An 18,848-nucleotide genomic window follows, 5' to 3' on the forward strand; every position below is an offset into this window, starting at 1 on the left:
TAGAACATGTTTAATGTTGCATTAGCTAACACATTATAACATGATGTCATTTCCTAGCACAGGCAAGTCCCAAGAGACAACAGGGTCATTTGGCTGACAAATCCAAATGCATGTGGAGAAAAATGTGATGGAGCCAGAGCAGGGCAATCACAAGCTGTGAGGGAGGCTAACATAACATGAACTTATGCCTGGAGAATTTGTTTCTCTAGTAGACATGTATAATGTATTCCTTGCTTTGCAGATGATTAGTTTTCAGGGATATCAGAGGTGTTTGGCTGGATATTAACCTGTAATTATTAGAGTGAAACATGTCAGCACCTTCTATAGTCATTATGCATGTCATCCTCACATCTGTACAGATGACCTCATTTGTTGGTGACATCTCCTGACCTGCCCCCTACCCCCCACCCCTCACCGCAGCTGCCTTGACCACAGTACTCCTGATTGCAACAGTTCAGATTTAAGAGCAGATTAAGTGGCATATTTTTCCTTCTCTCTTGTCCCTTTGACATTTCAGCATCTATATGAACAGTAACATTAGCAGACAGACCTCCTGATGGAGCTGTGTTAATACACACAGGTATTGCTGATGCCGAGGGAGAAAAGCTTTTGGCCTGGGCTTCAGGAGAAATGCAGCATTCCCTTTTAAATATTCATAGCCAATTTAAAAAGGGAAATGCTGCAATTGCTTCAGGACTGCCTTTGGCTCTGATTAGAAACAGCTGAGCAAAGCCAAATGCTCAGCTGTTTCTGAAAAAAGATTAACACCTGTTGAAGATGGAATAAAAATATGTGACAGTGTAATAGTAAATATCAAAAGAATGTTACTGCTAAAACTAATAGCTACACACCAGTCACTGATCACATCCCCACCTTGCTGCTCCTGGAAGAAGCAAAAATATTACCATCTACAGTGCATAAGCAATATATTCACATCTACTCCACTAATTCTTTATCCACAGCTGGATAAAGCTCTACTCCCCAGTCTCTATTGAAAATTCAAAAACACAAATGAGTTCAGTGTGAAATAGTAGTTACCCAAGCACACAGTGTATACTTGATGTGGACAGCTTCACTATAGCACTTGCTTATAATCTGTTTGGTTGATGACAAATGTCTTTAACTCATGATATCTAAAATTATATATTCTGTGTATGGCAAGAGACATGAGAGCATTTCATTTCCCCCATCTGCTGACTAAAGGTAGCTCAGGGATATGGTGCTCTAAACTGATTCGTATTTTCCTCAGAAGCCATTTTTGTCTTTTTTTGCACAAGTATTATGCCTTAACACCAAAACAAATAATGATGGTAACTGCAGAGGATGATGGCACTCCACTTTAACAAAAAAAAAAAGGATCTATTAGACCAGTGGTTTGCCTACATGGACAAGGTGAGTGCAAAGTAAACTGAAGGAAGAATTTACAAAATGGTAACTATTCTGGGGCACCAACATATTAGTAAGTCACCTTGAAGTAAAACTACAGTGCTTTGGCTATTCCATGGTAACTGCCAACTTGCATTTTCTTATTCCACACTACATACACAATAGTATCCTAGGAAAGCAGGACTGGAAGGAACCTCATGACATCATCTAGTCCAGCCCTCTGCTCAAGGCAGGATCATCCCTGACTAAACCATTCTGGCAAAGCATCCTGTCTGTCTAATCTGCTCTTGAAAACTTCCAAGAATAGAGATTACACAGTTTCTCTAGGTAGTCTGTCCCAACGCTACCCCTTTGACCACTCTCAAAGTCAGAAAGTTCATTCTAATATCCAACATAAATTTCCCATGCTGAAGCTTGAGGCCACTGCTCCTGTCCCCTACAGCCCCAGAGAAAAGCCCATTTCCCTTGTCTCTATAGTCACCCTTCAGGTCACCCCTCACCAAAAGTGGAGTAATATACTTCATGTTTCCTGTGGAAAACGAGCAAGCATAGTAGCTGATGCACTATAGGTTCACCAGTAGCTGACCTCATAGTACATTCATGTGCTCATACCCTAAAAGTGCTTTTGTCTTTGAGAAGACTTTGAGAAGTGAGCCCTTTTGAACTCATGAATTGTTATGGGGAGGTACTATAGAATACCAAGTCCACTGTACAGTCACACAGTATCTATCTTGCCTGTTTAAATAAGCTGAAAGGTAGGAAACAGTAATGGTAGAAAAGGGAAGTTACTGGCTGGCAATGGCAAGAAAGAGAAAACTTTTCTACATGCTCTTTTAGTGCCTGGTCAAGCGTGCATATAAGTGTGTGCTTAACTTTAAGTATGTGAGTTGTCCTGTTTACTTCACTTGCCACTGATTTCTTAAGTAGCATATATTGTATATGTATTTGATTAACTGATTCTACGTACTTTTTCACATACATATTTTCTGAAATATTGAGAACCATTGGGCACATCTACATGTGAAAATAAGCATGACTAAATTTAATGTGCCTTAAGCTAATGCATATTAAGTGATTTTTCGCAGGTGTCTACACATGCATAGACTTGGGACTAAAGTTAGTGCGTTTGGGATTAAAGTTAATGCCAAGTCCCTGAAGCCTTGCCATGTGCCCCTGTGACCACCAGGGAAAGCTCCAGCCTCTGGCCACATAGCTGCCAGCACTTGGCAGCCATGCTGAAGCCAGAGTCAGCTTCCAGCACTTGGAAACCATCTTGGAAGTTCTGATCCCTAGCTGGATACCTAGCACAGGGGCAGCATGTACCAGCTCCCTCCCTGCCCACCCTGCCTCCCTGTGGCACCCAGCACCCTGCTGCTCCTGCCCAGCCCCTGCCAGTGACAATGAGCCCTTTGCGCTGCTGCTGGCCATGGTGCTAGCCCTGCTGGCCCCATGCAGGCTCCAAGAAAGCCACCTACCCACCAACACTACTCTGAGGACATGCACATGGTTGAAACAAAAAATATTATTGACCTCACAACCACCCCTCCCTCTCCCCTCAGCAAACAGTGCCCTTCCACCAGCCTTCCCACCCACCAGCAATAAAAAGCAGACTTACAAGAGGAAAACTATATACATGAGACAAACTATTATACAGGAGACAAACTATATACATTTTGAAAACTATTTACAATATTTTGGCTCTTCAAGCCCAGACTGGGGAGCCATGGGGGTAGAGACTAGGGAGCAGGTGCCCAGCGCCACAGCCTCTAGATGTTCCTCATCGGTCCAGTGGCCATGGTGACCCCAGAACATGGCAGCCTCATGTGGGGCTGGGTCTTTGGCTGTATGGTGCAGGGGAGAGTGGCAGGGCTGGGCCCAGATGGGTAGCAGTAGGTCTGGGGTGGGGTCAGGCCAGGGTGTCTGGCAGGTAGGAGATACCCTAGAACCTCCTCCCAGGGCCAGGTGGGGTGGCAGATGGGACCAAGGGGCCCTGCGGGGCCATGGGAGGAGGTTGGGCAGTGGGGGATTGTATGTGGCCACCAGGGCCAGGAGGGTCTCCATGGCCTGGTGGTCAGCATCCCCCTGCTGATGGAGCTGCTCCAGGCACTCTCACTCCAGGGCCCCCACCATGCCTGGTTCTGCAACTCCACCCAGGTGACACGATCTGCCCACCAGGCCTGCTCCTGCACCTCCCACACCTGCTCCTACACCTCCCACGCCTGCTGCTGTGCCTCCCACTCATCGACCACCACCACCAGCTGCTGGAGAAGCAGGGTCTGGTTCCTGGTGCACCAATGGCACAGCCAGTGCATCCAAACTGCTCCAGCAGCAGTGGTGGCAGTGACACAGCATTCCCACTGGGTCTGGTGGGATTTCCCCCACATCCAGATGTTGGCCCAGTAGAGGCAAGAGATCGAAGCCTTTTGTGAGAATTTGCAACATTTCAGAGATGAGATGCTCTACATCAGGGCCATCTGCTGCCCAGCCTCAGGTTGGGTGTCAGCCATGCACAGGTGCCAGGGACCATGGTAAGTCAGCTGGGAAGACCTGGGGCCTGGTAACTGCCAACTGTTCCTCCATCCCTCCTTGCTCCCCTGGGGCCAGCAGCCCACCAGGTGCTGGCCATAGGCAGCCTTCCTCCCTCACCCCCTTCCCAAGGCAAGCCAGACCAGGCTGCTGGCAGCACCTGCTGCTGCAACTCCAAACTCCACTCCCCACTCTCTCCCTGCAGTGTAGCCACTCTTCTGCACTGCTGCCCAGACATGGCACCTAGGCTTAGGGCATGCAGGGCTCCAGTACAACTGAGTCAAGGAGTTCTCAATATTGGTTCTCAATATTTCACCCACTTCACAGGGGGCCTCTCCAGGAAGTTGTCCTGAGGCTAGCCCCCTGCCATGCTGCTGCTGTGCCCCAAGTGTACCCCTGATGCATATGCCCCAAGTAGTGCATGATGAGCTGTTTGTGCAGGTGAAGGGGTGCCTGAGCCACTAAGCCCTGATGCTGCTGGTCCTTCTGGTGCCATGGGTAGACCTTTGCTCCTGCTTCAGGACTCTGAGCTACAACACTACAGGGGGACAAGCCTGGGCTGCCCCACAACATCTACCATTGCTGGAGAGCTACCTGTAGCAGTGCTACATGTTCAGCAGCCCCCAGTGCAGGGGCATGTCCAGGGACTTGGAACTGCATGACAGAGGGACTTCATCACAGGACCTGCAAGCACAGGAGACACCTAGGGGTGGACAGCAGCAGAGAACAGGTGCTAGCCCTGCTGACAAAGGCAGCCAAGCAGCAGCTGTGGGGGGGATCTTAGGGCTGGGCAAGGGGTGCAGCAAGCTGCAGCCCTTTGCAACACTCACCTGTGGCCAAGAAGAATCTCTGGAGGGTGATAGGCTAGGCGTAGCTGGCCTGTGGCCTGCTGAGGCAGGGCACACAGGGCCTGCTAGGCTCCTGCAAAGATCGGCTTTGTCCAGGCTCCCAGTGTGTGTGCCCCAGGGCACAAAATGACTGCTGACTTTTATAGCCTACAGCTAGGGGCTGCCAGAAAGCAGCCCTAACCTGGGGGAGGAGGGGCAGCCAGTAAAGAGCCCTGGGGCTGAGCTCAAGGCAGCCTCCTAGTGGTTGAGCAGATCAACTAACTTTAGTGCTGGGTTGTGTCTACACGTGCATTAATTTGATTTAAGTATTCATACCTAAATTTGATACCTGCATTTGCAGTTTTTAAATTTAGGTAAGATTAGTCTAAATTCACAATTTTTAATGAGCATTAAGGGTGCACACATCTAGACGGGCACCTTTAATGCTCACTAAATTAGGCTAATGTGCATTAACACATCTTATGTAGATGTGCCCATTGTCAATTATATCCAAGAACCCTTGTGCAAGAACAGATCTCTCCAAACAGCTTCACTGTCTATTATGTGACAGCTTTCCACAGACAGTTACTTACAGCTTATTCACTATCAAGTCACATAAGAGTTACATAGGTAAGCATTCTTTTTCTCAATCACTATATTCTGTGGAGTCTTTTAATTATTGTAGACTAATGAAATATGTCTCATTTTCCTTGTACATATCGGTTCCTCTCCAAACTGTGTCTGGATGAACAGAGAAGCAACTGGCTACTTCCAGTGAACCTTATTGCTCCTCAATCAGTGATTTCAGCTGTGCCACAAAGATTTATACCAACTGAAGATTTTGCCTATGTTCCTCCAAACCAATTTATTTTTATTTCAGAAGCCATGAATTTTAGAAAAGTCTTTCTTGTTGAGTAGTTTTCAGTGTTCTCTCATAAATTAAGATACCTCTGTTTTATTTCTCCCTTTGATTTTAATTTCTGGACCTAGCTATAAATTTCCTGATTCTCGGATGTTGGAGGATCAAATTAACTGTGACTATTCCGGAAAAAATCTATATACCATTGTACATTGTTAAATGAAAACCTTTGCCTAATGCACAGTAGTAGTCATAAAAGCAAACAAAATTTAGAATGTATAAAAATGGGAAAGAAAATACAGCTGACAATATTATAATACTATTATATTAATCAGTGTTATATCTGGAATGCTGTACTTTTCCAAGAAAGACAAAGAGGAAATGTCATTCAGAAACTATGACTATGAAAAGTATTACAAACCAGATAATATACCCGTAGGAAATCATATTTTAAAGATTGTCACCATGCAGAGTGCAGAATGAATATGAACTGACATGCAAGAAGTACATAAAAGAATTAATAGCCTGAAGAAGGTAAATCAGGTACTTTCTCATAACAGGAAAGGAAATACTGAGATAAGATACCATGGAGGACAAGAACTTAATAAAAGGTTTGATAGAGGTTTATATATTAGTGAGAACATCCACAATGACATTAGATAGGATTTAAAATAATTAAAAACATAAGCCAACATGTGTCATTGCATATAAGGCAATCACTAAACTGACTAAATTAGTTACATTATAATTGTTCATGGTTGAAATGTGTCACTTCTTTCTCTGAAGAAATCAGTATTATGCACTTCCACATACAAGGAACTAGATGGACTACTATCGGGTATGGAAATCATTTCATTTTTATGAATGCATTTTAATCCTTAGGCCCAGGTAAAGAGAACTAAGTTCATATATCTAAACTTTAGGATAACACTTCTTTGAAGTGCCTCATTTAAAAATATATATCACATTTCATATAGTCTTTGTATGGAACGTAATATTCCAATGCCAATAAAGTAATAGAAAGAAAGAGGATAGCACAGGTGACAAAAAATTACAGTTCTTTTCTTCTGCAATAGCTAATATGGAGGAGCATATAAGGGCAAACGTGGTTGACTAACCATATACAGGAAAAAGATAGTTTGTCTTTTCCTGAAAGTACAGTTCCACATGTTTATATATATATATATATATATATGTATACACACACACATATAATGCTTTACTTTCACAAATTATTCCACCCTCTGTTATATTTTAAAAACCTTGTTAAAGATGGCCATATCAGCTAGTAACCATCTCATTAGGCAGCCATCTACAGGTAAATTATCCACTGTACATTCAAGGTTATCTCCTGCAGGTTCTTCAGATGTGGCTACTGAGTACAGAACATATGAGAACACTTTTCTGGTTCTGAATTATTCATTCACTTTTAATAAATGCTTTTCAAATAAATAAATACATATTTTTACCATTAGCACTGTTAACACCTGAAAGTAACAATAAAAATTTATATTTTGATGTCATTAAATATGATTGCTCTAAGAACAAGTCTCAACATTGCCCGAACCATGCCATGGATAGAAATCACCATTTGCACTGGGGAAAAACCCTTTACCACTCCTTTTCCAAACCTTAACAAAAGCTATCAGAATTCAAAATCTCTTAATTCTATAATTTATTGCATTATAATGTTAAGTGCAATTACCTATTCCTCTACTAAAAAGACAGACTGTTCCCTCATATTTGGGTGTTTTAGTAGACATGGACACCTCCAATGAGTTGCTTTTTAAAACATCTGTAAGTATGGCTACTGTGTTACTGAGGCTCATATAGGCTTACCTGAGTTAGCTTTAAAATACCTAGCTCAGGTACTACTGGCAGTGTAGCCAGGCTGCAGGCTGCAAAACCTGTTTAAGAAGTGGAGTACTTACGTGATTAAACCATTGTTAGCTGTATGCTGCTGAAAAACTACACTGTTGGTTTAAAGCTATCTTGGGTATGTTGACATCTGCAATAACTCCAGTGAATACAAGTTAGACATGCCCTATATAAATTCACTGTTGTCAAAATAAATGGTTAAAAAGTAGCTCTGTTTAAAAAAAGCAACAGTGAAAAGTGTTGATCATATCTGTACCTCATGTGAAAGACTAATCTAAAGCAAGAGAGGTGTTTATTTCATAACTAAAACAGAGGGAGATACTGCTTTTGCAAAACTAGCTTGCAACTTAGAACTCACTTGTGTCATTTCTGCTACTATAATAAAGGCTAGAGCTCTGAGAATCCAGTGGGCCTGAGCCTAAGGAAATTCAGAGATGGACTTAAGTCTCTTCTCTACCACACAGGATTAAGATAGACAGACCACCTCATACTCTTTGCCTCACACAGCCAAGACTTAAAATGTAAGCAATTAAACACCTCACTTCATATTGAAAGTCAGCACAGGCAGTTACAGCTATTTTCCTTTTGGGGTTATTTAGATAATTTCTTAAAGAATGTTTAAATTTGTGAAAATGTAAATCAAGCTACAACCTTTTAGCTAAAAAAAAAGGGGAATAATTGTCATCCACAAAATGAAGAGAGGGTATTAAAGGTAAAGTCATCCATCTTGCTTTGACATTGGAAGAAAAAAAAGGTGTAAGGGGCGTACGTTTGGAGGGGAAAAGTTGCATGTTTTTTCTTACTGGCATTACAGCTAGCAACCTTATAATAAGGGACCAGTTATTTCACTTTCCTAAACTCAAAAATGTATTCATTTACTTAAAACCTAAAATTGGTTTCAGATTCAGGGGTAAATTCTGCTACTAGGAAACTCGAGAGAAAGATTTGTTCTGAATACTACTGGTTAGAGAGAGAAACACCTTGTCACGTGGAATACCCATTCTCTGACAGATATCCATAACCTGAGAACTGAAATTTTTTAGATCTGAAGGGTTTTTTTTTTTCCTTTCAATTTGTTCAAAGTAGAAAACAAACTGACAGGTTTGATAATTATAGGTTGTGTGCTGTAGCAAATACAGTATCTCTCCCTGAATAGTGACAGTTGAATAAAATATGCATCATATAAGGAAAATTCCCTTCCCCCTGGCAGAGTGGGTAATTACCAGCCTCTTCAGATGTTACATGCTATCCTCATTTTCAAATGTCAAATGAATATATGAAAATAGTTTTTCAAAAAGCATTGTCCAATAACATTGGGCGTGCCCAGATGAGCTTGCAAGTGCGGTTTGTGGCACCACAAGCCCCATACAATGAACATACAACTATGCACCGCACTGCAAATTTGCAGCACAGTGCCAAAATTTAATATTGGGATGTCCTGGCATCAAAAAGAAAAAAAATCTGCAAAAAGTGGTGCAGCACATGCAGCAGTAGCGTGCACTGCCAGAAACGGAGCCTGGCTGTCCAGAGTGATATATAGATGGATTAGCTCAAGGTCGGCTTGACCCAACTGGAAAGAGGAAAATGCCCTTGTGATGATTCCCAGATGGGACACTAGCTCTCCAGGCCTGAGCCACCATCCCCTGCAGCAACACCAAAGCCAGCTACGGGGTAAGTTTTCCCTAGGGGTCTTGATAAGGGGGGTTGACGGCTCTGGCACAGAGGTAAGGTGATTCCAGATCAGAGACAGTAGGAGTGCCAGTCCTGGGCCTTGAGTACAGTGTTTCTCAGGCAATAATTGAAACAATACTCACACTAGTTTTGAAATATTTGATCTTGCTTTGTTATATGCACTTGTTCGTTCTTGTCTGTGTGTTTTAAGCCCGTCTCTCTCTCGGTTCCTCACCCTGATGACACAGGCAATCCTAGTGGGTTGTCTGTCCGACACTTTTGGGCTGGGAAAGCTGTGTGGTGCATGTCTCTATTCACCCACTGAGAAACTGATTCCTATCTCTGCTCCCTCTCTCTGATAAGTCCCCTTTCCTGTTTGGGGCACTGGTTAAGTCTGGTTTAAATGTCGAGTCTGGTATTCTGGTATTCTGGTTTAAAAAGAATAAGGGGTACTCTGCTGAGGGAGACAACATGGGTCAAACAATATCTGTCCCTGTCCCTCTAGAAAGTCCCCTCAGAACTGTTCTGTCAGATTGGGCTGAAATCCCGGGAACTAATCAGGTTAAGAAGTCTAAATTAATCCAATTGTGCACAACGGCTTGGCCTCGATATACTTATCAGGACCCGAGTCGACAACGGCCTAGCCTTGGTTCGTTTGACCAAGAAGTTTTAAGATATCTTAGAGGGTTTTTAGAGAGCTCTCACCCTCATCAGATGGATTTCTGGTATGTTTGGGCAAATGCAGCCATTATAAAGAAAAAAGACAATAAAGATCCAACAATAATAATCCAATAAAGATCCAACAATAATAATCCAACAAAAACTCAAGCCCAGCACTTGGCCCCTCTTCGAGTCAGTCCAGAGAACCCTCTTGGAGCTTTACCACCTCCATACATCCCAACAGCTCCCTGTTCTGAGGAGGATGAATGGCGCCCGGCTGGACTGCCGCCTCGCCCTGTCCCAGATCCAGACTCAGCCTCATCTCCAGGGTCATCATCGTCCTCAATAATGAAGAGCGACCTTAAAGTTATAGGCTCTCCAGTGGATAATCCTGCACCCTGAGCACCGGTTGATAGCTCTCCAGTGTCCACCCATACGAGGAGCCAGAATAAAGAAAAGGTGCCTGCCTGTCTAGCCCTGTTGCGTCAGTATCCCATCCCTACTGAAGAAGGGGTCAGCTTTCCATATACTTATATCCCATTCAACCCTCAGGACCTCGTTCTCTGGCAAACTAATACCCCCAAGTTTAGGGATGACCCAGAAGCGGTGAGAAGCAGGGTAGAAACTATAATTAACACCCACAATCTGACTTGGACAGATATGAATCAGCTCTTGGACACTCTTCTTAGTAAAGAAGAGAAAGCAGAAATTATCAATCAGGGCAATTTATGGGCCATAGAAGGCAACAGTCAGGACCGTACCGCCTGGCCCCTAGATCCTCCAAACTGGGAACCAAATGATGATCGCCATGGTGATGATGATTTGAGACTTTTACAACGGGCCCGACAAACCCTCCTTGAGGGATTAAAGAGAGCAGGGCGGAAGAAGGCAGATTGCACCAAAGTCCAAGCCATTAAACAAGGACTAACTGAGTATCCCAGTGATTATTGCCAGAAACTTTTAAGCGCTATGACCAGACATGGTGGTGATTTTAACCCTAATAACCCCACTAATCAAACAGTGGTAAATTCCACCTTTGTGGACCAAGCCACTGAGGATATAAGAAAGTATATTACTAAGCATCACCCTGATTGAATTACCAAGACACTCCCTCAGTTAGTTGACCTAGCTACTTATGTTTTTGACCGACATCCTGAAGTCCAGAGACAAGAGAAATTGAAGTGTAAGCAAAAAGAAGTAAACATGTTAGCTACCGCCCTCACCCAACACTTTCAAGCTGCGCCTCGCCACAACTATGGCCAAGGCCAAGGGAGAGGACGAGGACAAGGAGGATTCCACCCTAAATCACCCCAAATATTTAATCCATCAGCAGGGCCACAGCCAAATGACACCTGTAATTATTGCAGACAGAGAGGACATTGGAAGAAAGATTGCCCAGTTCATCCGCGGGGGCCCTCCACACCATTTCCAACTCCACGTTCGGCTGCCGCACCGCCTGAAATTAACTATCACCAGCAACTTCTGGGAGATTTACTTGAGTCTGATGAGTGACTAAGGGTGGGGAAGCTTTTCCACAAGATGAACTGCAGAAATTCAGATGTAACCACATATAGGATAAAGTGTCCTTCTTCTGAACCTTATGTTAACATAAAAGTACGAGGCCAAGTGTATAAATGTTTGGTCGACACTGGCTCAGATCTTTCTTCACTGGGTGTTTCCCCAGGGCAGGCTAATTTACCAGTAAGGGTGGTCAGGCGAATAATAGGAATATCAGGTAGGCCTTTTTATGCCCCATATAGTGTCCCTGCCAAGGTCACCATCGGACCCCTTTCCACTGAACATGCTTTCTTATTGTCACATGGGTTACCTGTTGGTTTACTAGGAAGAGATTTATTATGCAAGCTGCGAGCGGTTCTGGAATGTAGCCCACATGGTATTCAAATTACCATTCCTAGTACAAATCTTTTAGCTTTCCAGGCCATCCTAAGTGACGTAGAGCATTCTTCTCTCCCAGTGGACCTCCTAACTTTACCTAAATCATTGTGGGGCTGGACACCCACAGCAGTGGGGCTCCTTAAATCTGCAACCCCAGTCATTATTCAAACTAAGGCAGGTCCATCTCCATCAGTACCACCATATCCTCTGTCCAGAGAAGCAATAAAAGGTTTAGAACCTCTGGTCCACAGCTATTTAGAGCAAGGGATATTAAAGGAATGCCTCTTGCCTTGCAACACCCCCATCCTCCCAGTTAAAAAACCCAAGCTTGGTCCTGACAGAAAACCTGAATATCGATTTGTACAAGATCTTCGAGCAATTAATAACTATGTTGTCCCACGACACCCTGTGGTACCCAATCCAGCTACTGTCATGACCACCATACCAGTGTCAGCAATGTATTATACAGTTATTGATTTGTGCGCAGCTTTTTTTAGTATCCCTATACACCCAGATTCACAATACTTATTTGCTTTCACCTGGGAAAAAAGACAATTGACTTGGACACAACTGCCCCAAGGATATGTAGAATCCCCCACACTTTTTTCACAAATCCTCCACAAAGATCTATCTACAGTTACCTTAACCTCAAACACTGCTTTGATTGTTTATGTAGATGACCTCTTATTAGCTTCAAAAGACATGGACTCTTGTAAACAAGATACAAAGAAACTGCTCTTGGCCTTGGCAGATAAAGAGCATAAAGTGTCTCCCTCAAGGCTGCAATACTGTCAACCTGAAGTCAAGTATTTAGGTTATATACTTGGAGGAGGCACGAGAAAATTGTCCCCCAAGCGTTTACAAGCTATTCAAGATCTACTGCGACCTCAGAGTAAAAGGCAGGTCCGTGCACTGTTAGGTATGGCAGGATTTTGGAGGCTCTGGATCCCAGCCTTTGGAGAAATAGTGCAACCCTTAGTCCAGGCCACTGCAAATGAAGCTTAAGATCCCATACACTGGTCTAGGGATAAGGAACAAGCTTTCCACTGAATAAGGCATGCCCTTATGACTGCACCAGCCCTGGGTCTCCCTGATTACACTAAACCTTTTATCCTGTACGTTCATGAGAACAGAGGAGTTGCTTCTGGAGTGCTAATGCAGCCCTGAGGAGATCGGCCTCAACCAATTGCATACTACTCAGTTCAACTGGACCCTGTCACCCGAGGAGCCGTTGCATGCATCCGCTCCATCGCCGCTACTGCAACGCTGGTACATCGAGCCCAAGATCTGGTCTTAGGCCACCTGCTTATCATAAGAGTGCCACACTCAGTTGAAGCTCTCCTCCTCCAGCATAACACTCAACATTTTTCAAACCAGAGACTAAGCCGATATGAAGTTCTGCTAACATCTGAAAACATCACCATACAACGATGCACATGACTCAACCCAGCTACCCTCCTGCCAAAGGCAGATGAAGGACTCCCCCACCATGATTGCTGCAAACTAGTTGAATTTGTAGAAAAACCCCGGAGTGACCTTAAAGATCAACCTTTACAGGACCCAGATGATATCCTTTTTTCCGATGAATCATCGTCAGTCATCAAAGGTAAAAGACATGCAGGGTACGCAGTGACCACGGTACAATGGGTTTAAGAAGCCAGGCCCCTTGCGCCAGGTACCAGTGCCCAAGCTGCAGAACTTATTGGCCTGAGAAGGGCTTGTGAACTTACTGAAAACTGTTCAGTGACTATTTTTACTGATTCTCGATATTCATTTGGCATTTGTCACGCAATCGGACAATTGTGGAAGCAACGAGGTTTCCTTACCTCGAACGGACATGCTATTGCACATGCCACTGAAGTAAAAAAACTCTTACATGCTATTCTGCTTCCCAGAGAAATTGCTATTGTCCATTGTCCAGGCCATTCTAAAGAAAACACAGAAATTGCAGTCGGGAATAATAAGGCTGATGCAGCAGCAAAAGCTGCAGCCATTCAGCCTATCCCTGATAACTATGATTCTCAGTTCTCCTGTTTCGTTTTACCAGATCTCCCCTCCATATATCAATACCTACAACCAGCAGAGGTTCAAATGTGGGAAACTAAATATGAAGGGAAAAAAGGAGCGGATAATGTTTGGAGAGTGCCTGATGAACATCCTATCGCTCCTCGTGCCATTTTACGTATACTGGTCCAACAAATTCATCATCTTAACCACTCAGGAGCAGAAAATCTAGCACACAGCGTACTCCAAGATTGGTTTGCTCCTGGTATCTATGTAGAAGCTATCAGGATTGTAAATTCCTGCCCCATATGCCAAGCCCATAACCATTTGACAAAGAAAACCTCTCATATTGGAGGAAGACCTTGGGCATATTTACCATTCCAACGATTACAAATCGATTACATAGACTTACCAAAAGCTTATCGTTACAAAAATTGCTTGGTGATAGTTGACCAGCTTACAGGTTGGCCAGAAGCTTTTCCCACAACGTGATCAGATGCTTCTGCAGTAGTCAAAGCTCTTCTTAGAGACATTGTACCAAGATTCGGGCTTCCCGAAGTAATTGAGTCAGACCAAGGGTCACATTTCACAGAAAAGGTGTTACAGGAGACCTATAAAGTTTTAGGGGTTCAAGCACGGTTCCATACTCCTTACCATCCACAATATTCAGGTCACATAGAAAGGCTAAACTTAACCTTAAAAACCCTTTTAGGAAAGATCTGTGCCGAAATTAAATTAAAATGGCCTAAGGCCCTGCCTATGGTACTGTTTGCCCTTAGAACAAAACCATGCAAACCTCTCAATCTATCACCATATGAATTACTATTTGGTCACCCACCACCCTTGTATAAAGGATGGAAGAATCCGCATGTAAGCTTGTTAGGAGGAGACGAAAAATTAACTGATTATGTTTTATCATTGCAGCACTCTCTTAGTTCTCTTCACAGGGCTGCAACACTGGTGCAACTGGTACCTCTTGACTCCAGTCTTCACCCTTATAAACCAGGAGACCGGATGTGGATCAAGATACACCGACACAAGGATTCCCTAGATCCACGTTGGGACGGGCCCTTCCAGGTTTTACTGACAAGTCACACTGCGGTCAAGATTGCTGGGAAAGAATCTTGGATCCACCACGGCCATCTAAAACTGGGACAAACACCTGTAGCCAAATCAGAACCGAGCGGTATTCCACCTGTAAAACTTAAAAGAGCAACAGGAAATATCTAGAAAATTCAATAAACAAAGAGACTCAAACTTTTCCTTCTTAGGGCTAAATAGTATACAATATATAACCTGGGTTATCTTTTTCCTATTTCTTCCCCCTTTCCTGATAATTTTCCTAGTACTTTGTTGGCTATGGAAGAAGGGGCAACTATAAGAATTGCTCTCTTGCTTGGAATTTATTTTACGGGAATTACTTCTTATGAAAAAAAGTTTTGTTGCAACTAATACAATCATGGGCCAAGACATTTGATACCCCAAGTCTCACGGCTTGCTTACCCTTTCCCAAGTCAGTAGAAGATAGCCTAGCCCACTTAGAGCACATGTAACGCCCCTTGACATAGATAGGACCTTATCTAAAGGTCTTAATCATAGTGGATCTATAATATTAGCGGATTTTCACTTGGGAATGAAAGCAAATATTTCTTGGCCAGCTCAATCACACAGCTTAGATTGTTTTAAACCAAAGAGTGATTCTGATGACGGAAGTGAGAAATGTCGAGTTACAATCATTCCTTTAGCGTCCAATGGATCCACTGCTAAAGAAATATAGGGTTTTAATTTAAATTTTTCACTTCCCTTTTCCGCCATACCTTAGGGAAGAGCGGCTACTGTTAAAACCGACTAGCCAAAGGGAGATCACTCCCTCCCGTAGGACCCTCTAACAAACCCGACCCCTCCATGGGGTATCAAACGAACATCCACTTTTAATAACACCTATGAGCCATGGAGAAAAAAGATTAACCTCAGTCCCCTTATTCTTGCATGACCTCAAACTATTTGGAAATGTAACAGGACCATAACTGGTCCTCAACAGGTACAGTTCCTTAATTTCTATTTCCCAGCCATACAAGCACAGTTACAAAGTTTAGCATGTCATAACAGTAGCCTTGAGTTTAATGAAACAAATTTATGGAATAATACTAGTGAAGCCTATTGGCTAAACATGACCTCTGACCTATTTAATTGGGAAATCGAGGAAGATCAGGAAGGCTTAATAAGGAAAAAGGTTGCAGATTTTGGATTATTTCTAGGGCAATATAAAGGATATAGACTAAACAAAAAACCTGTCTCCTGCAATGAGATCAGTGCCCCTGCCCCACCCGGACTCCTATGGGCCTGTACCGATAGAAAACTCTGGACTGAGTTACCTGCAATTTTAAGTAATGTCCAGTGCACCTTAGGAATAGTAACCTTGTGCCCACCTCTAGTATATACCGGTCGGACACCTCCCGCAGTTCATAGTAAAAGAAATCGATGGAGCAACCCATCAATTCCTTGATTTCCCAGTGAAGCTTGGAGTCAATTAACATATGGTGAACAGGTTAAAAAGGAGCTAGCATGGGGGCTTAAAAAACAATTCCTATAAAGAATAGGAATCGCAAAGACTAGAGTAGCACTAGCAGAAATAGCAGAGCAAATTGCAATATTAGCTAATGCTACTGCTGATGGCTTCAGCTTAATCAATCAACAACTACAGGCCACCTCCCGAATGACTCTACAGAATAGAATGACCATAGATACTCTGCTTATTCATGAAGGGGGCTTATGTCAATATCTCAACTTATCTAAAGAATATTGTTGTATAACTATTCCCAATGTTTCAATCCCACTAGACCACCAAATAGAGCAAATTACTAAAGTTAATAAAGTGACCTTGGCCAGCAATAACTGGCTCGGAAGATTAGCCGGCTCTTTTGGGTGGACAATTAGTGGGTGGCTCAGTTCCATACTAACACCCCTTTTTTCTGTTTTAGTAGTAATAATTATTGTGTGCATTGCTTACTCATGTTTGTGGTGCATTTTAAAGGCTTTCATCCTCAAAATGCTAAATGTTGGGGTCTATGTCAAACTTAGACCATTCAGCCAAGGTACTTACAATGACCTAAGCGTCAGCCAAGGTATGTACCGCAACCTAGGCTGAAAAGGGGGAGTTGATATAAAGATGGGTTAGCTTGCTTAAGTAGGTCATAAGAATAAGTACAAGTAGTTCAGAAGTTTCATAAGTTCAAGTATTTTACTATCTATTTAACAAATTGTTTAGTGAGCAGTTTGACCTATGCATAAATAACTAATGCTAAATATAATTTTAGGAAACATAAGTACTAGTATAGAAAGAAAACTATTCTGGAGTTGGCTTGACCCAACTGGAAAGAGGAAGATGCCGAGGTCGGCTTGACCCAACTGGAAAGGGGAAAATGCCCTTGTGATGATTCCCATTGCAAGAAATAATTATAACTAACAGAAAAAATTATGTTATGACTAATCTCATTGCGTGCGCAACTAAGCATATGTAGAAGGAACCATATAAATATAGAAGTTAAAAATTCCTCTGGGTGACTCTCAGTCCTTAAGATGGGAGTCTACCCTTCTGCAGAAACAATAAATTTTCTACTGGCACTTTTGTGTCTCTTAACTCATATTATCACGGCTAGTGCCCACGACGCAAGACCAAGCTGTCCTTTCCTGTTTGAACAGCTAACTCGAGTTTTACTAAGAGCCACGGTCTGGCTGCCAGCCGGGCTTCATGCAGCCTATTAGTGCCACTGTGTCCCAGAAAGCTCCCAGAGCCCCAGGTGAGACTGCTGGGGCCAGCACAGGTTCTGGTCCCAGCGTCCCCTACCCTATTCAGGACAATTTGGAGCATGCATGCAGAGGTGTGCCCTGAGGCACAAAGCAGTGGCGCAAATATGTGCCACTGCTATTTATGGCACAATAAATGCATGCCCCTGCATGTAGGGATGAGACCATTAAATCTTGATTTACATTTTTCATAAAGCCACTTATATAAATAGTAAAGCCAAAAGAAATGTTTTCTTATTTTTTGAAAGTTGAGAAATAGTATTAATGAAAAATAATCCATTTGCAATATTAATAATGCCAACAGTGCAGCTTTGCATTAGCGTATGAGATATGAAATTGAGACTGATTAGACAAAAGGTGGGGAATGATCTACTGTTACTGTTCAAGCTGTAAGAAATGGAAAACAGGTAGCACACAATGAAAAAGTAAACTGTATTTTAAAAACAAAATCCTGTGTTTTAATGATCTAACACAGGGGTCAACAACATTTTCTGGTAGCAGGCTGGAATGACCCAGTTCAGGTCTTAGAATAGTCTCTGCTTCTCATCTCTGCTTCTCCCCACACCCTCACCTCTACTGAAGCCCCTGACATCTGACTATGGTGTGACAACAACAAAGTTCCCTTCCACCAAACATCACCAAAACCATGGCTCCATGGGCCAGAGGTCACTGACCTGATCTGATGATGATGGGTGAGTAAGATCATGAATGAGTAAGATTGTTTTCCAAGGATCTTAATAATGAGTCCACAAGTGTCTCCATAGCCCAATTCTAGATCCACAATGAGGACAGGTGTTTCTAGGTGGGATGGGCACTGTGTTGCTGGGTTTGATGTTCTGATGTTCTTTTCACCTGTTCCTCTTTTCCTCTTCTGCCTGTTGATGAGCTGTTTCAAAGTGCTGAGGTCCCTCCCAAAGATTCTTCCTCCATTTTGGTCATTCCTGAGCAAGGGTCTCCCAAGTGTCAATGTCAATGTTACACCTCTTCATGTTTGCCTTCCGGGTGTCTTTAAAGCACTTTCTTTGCACTCTGCTGCTTCACTGACCTTCTTTCAGCTGTGAGAAAAGGATTCTCTTTGGAAGGCAGGAGTCAAGCATGTGAACAACATGACCTGTCCAGCGAAGTTGGTTTTGGATGATCATAGCTTCAATGCTTTTGGAATTTGCTTTGGCCAAGATGCTGATGTTTGTACATCTATCCTCCCAGCTAATCCGAAGAATCTTCCAATGACACCATTGGTGGTACTTTTCCAAGCTCTTGAGATGTCTTCTGTATGTGGTCCAAGTTTCCAAGCCATTCAGCAGAGCTGAAATGACAATGGCTCAATAAACCAA

Source organism: Crocodylus siamensis, chromosome 1 (genome assembly GCF_052110815.1).
Source record: "Crocodylus siamensis isolate JL-2025a chromosome 1, ASM5211081v1, whole genome shotgun sequence".
Taxonomy (NCBI): Eukaryota; Metazoa; Chordata; order Crocodylia; family Crocodylidae; genus Crocodylus; species Crocodylus siamensis.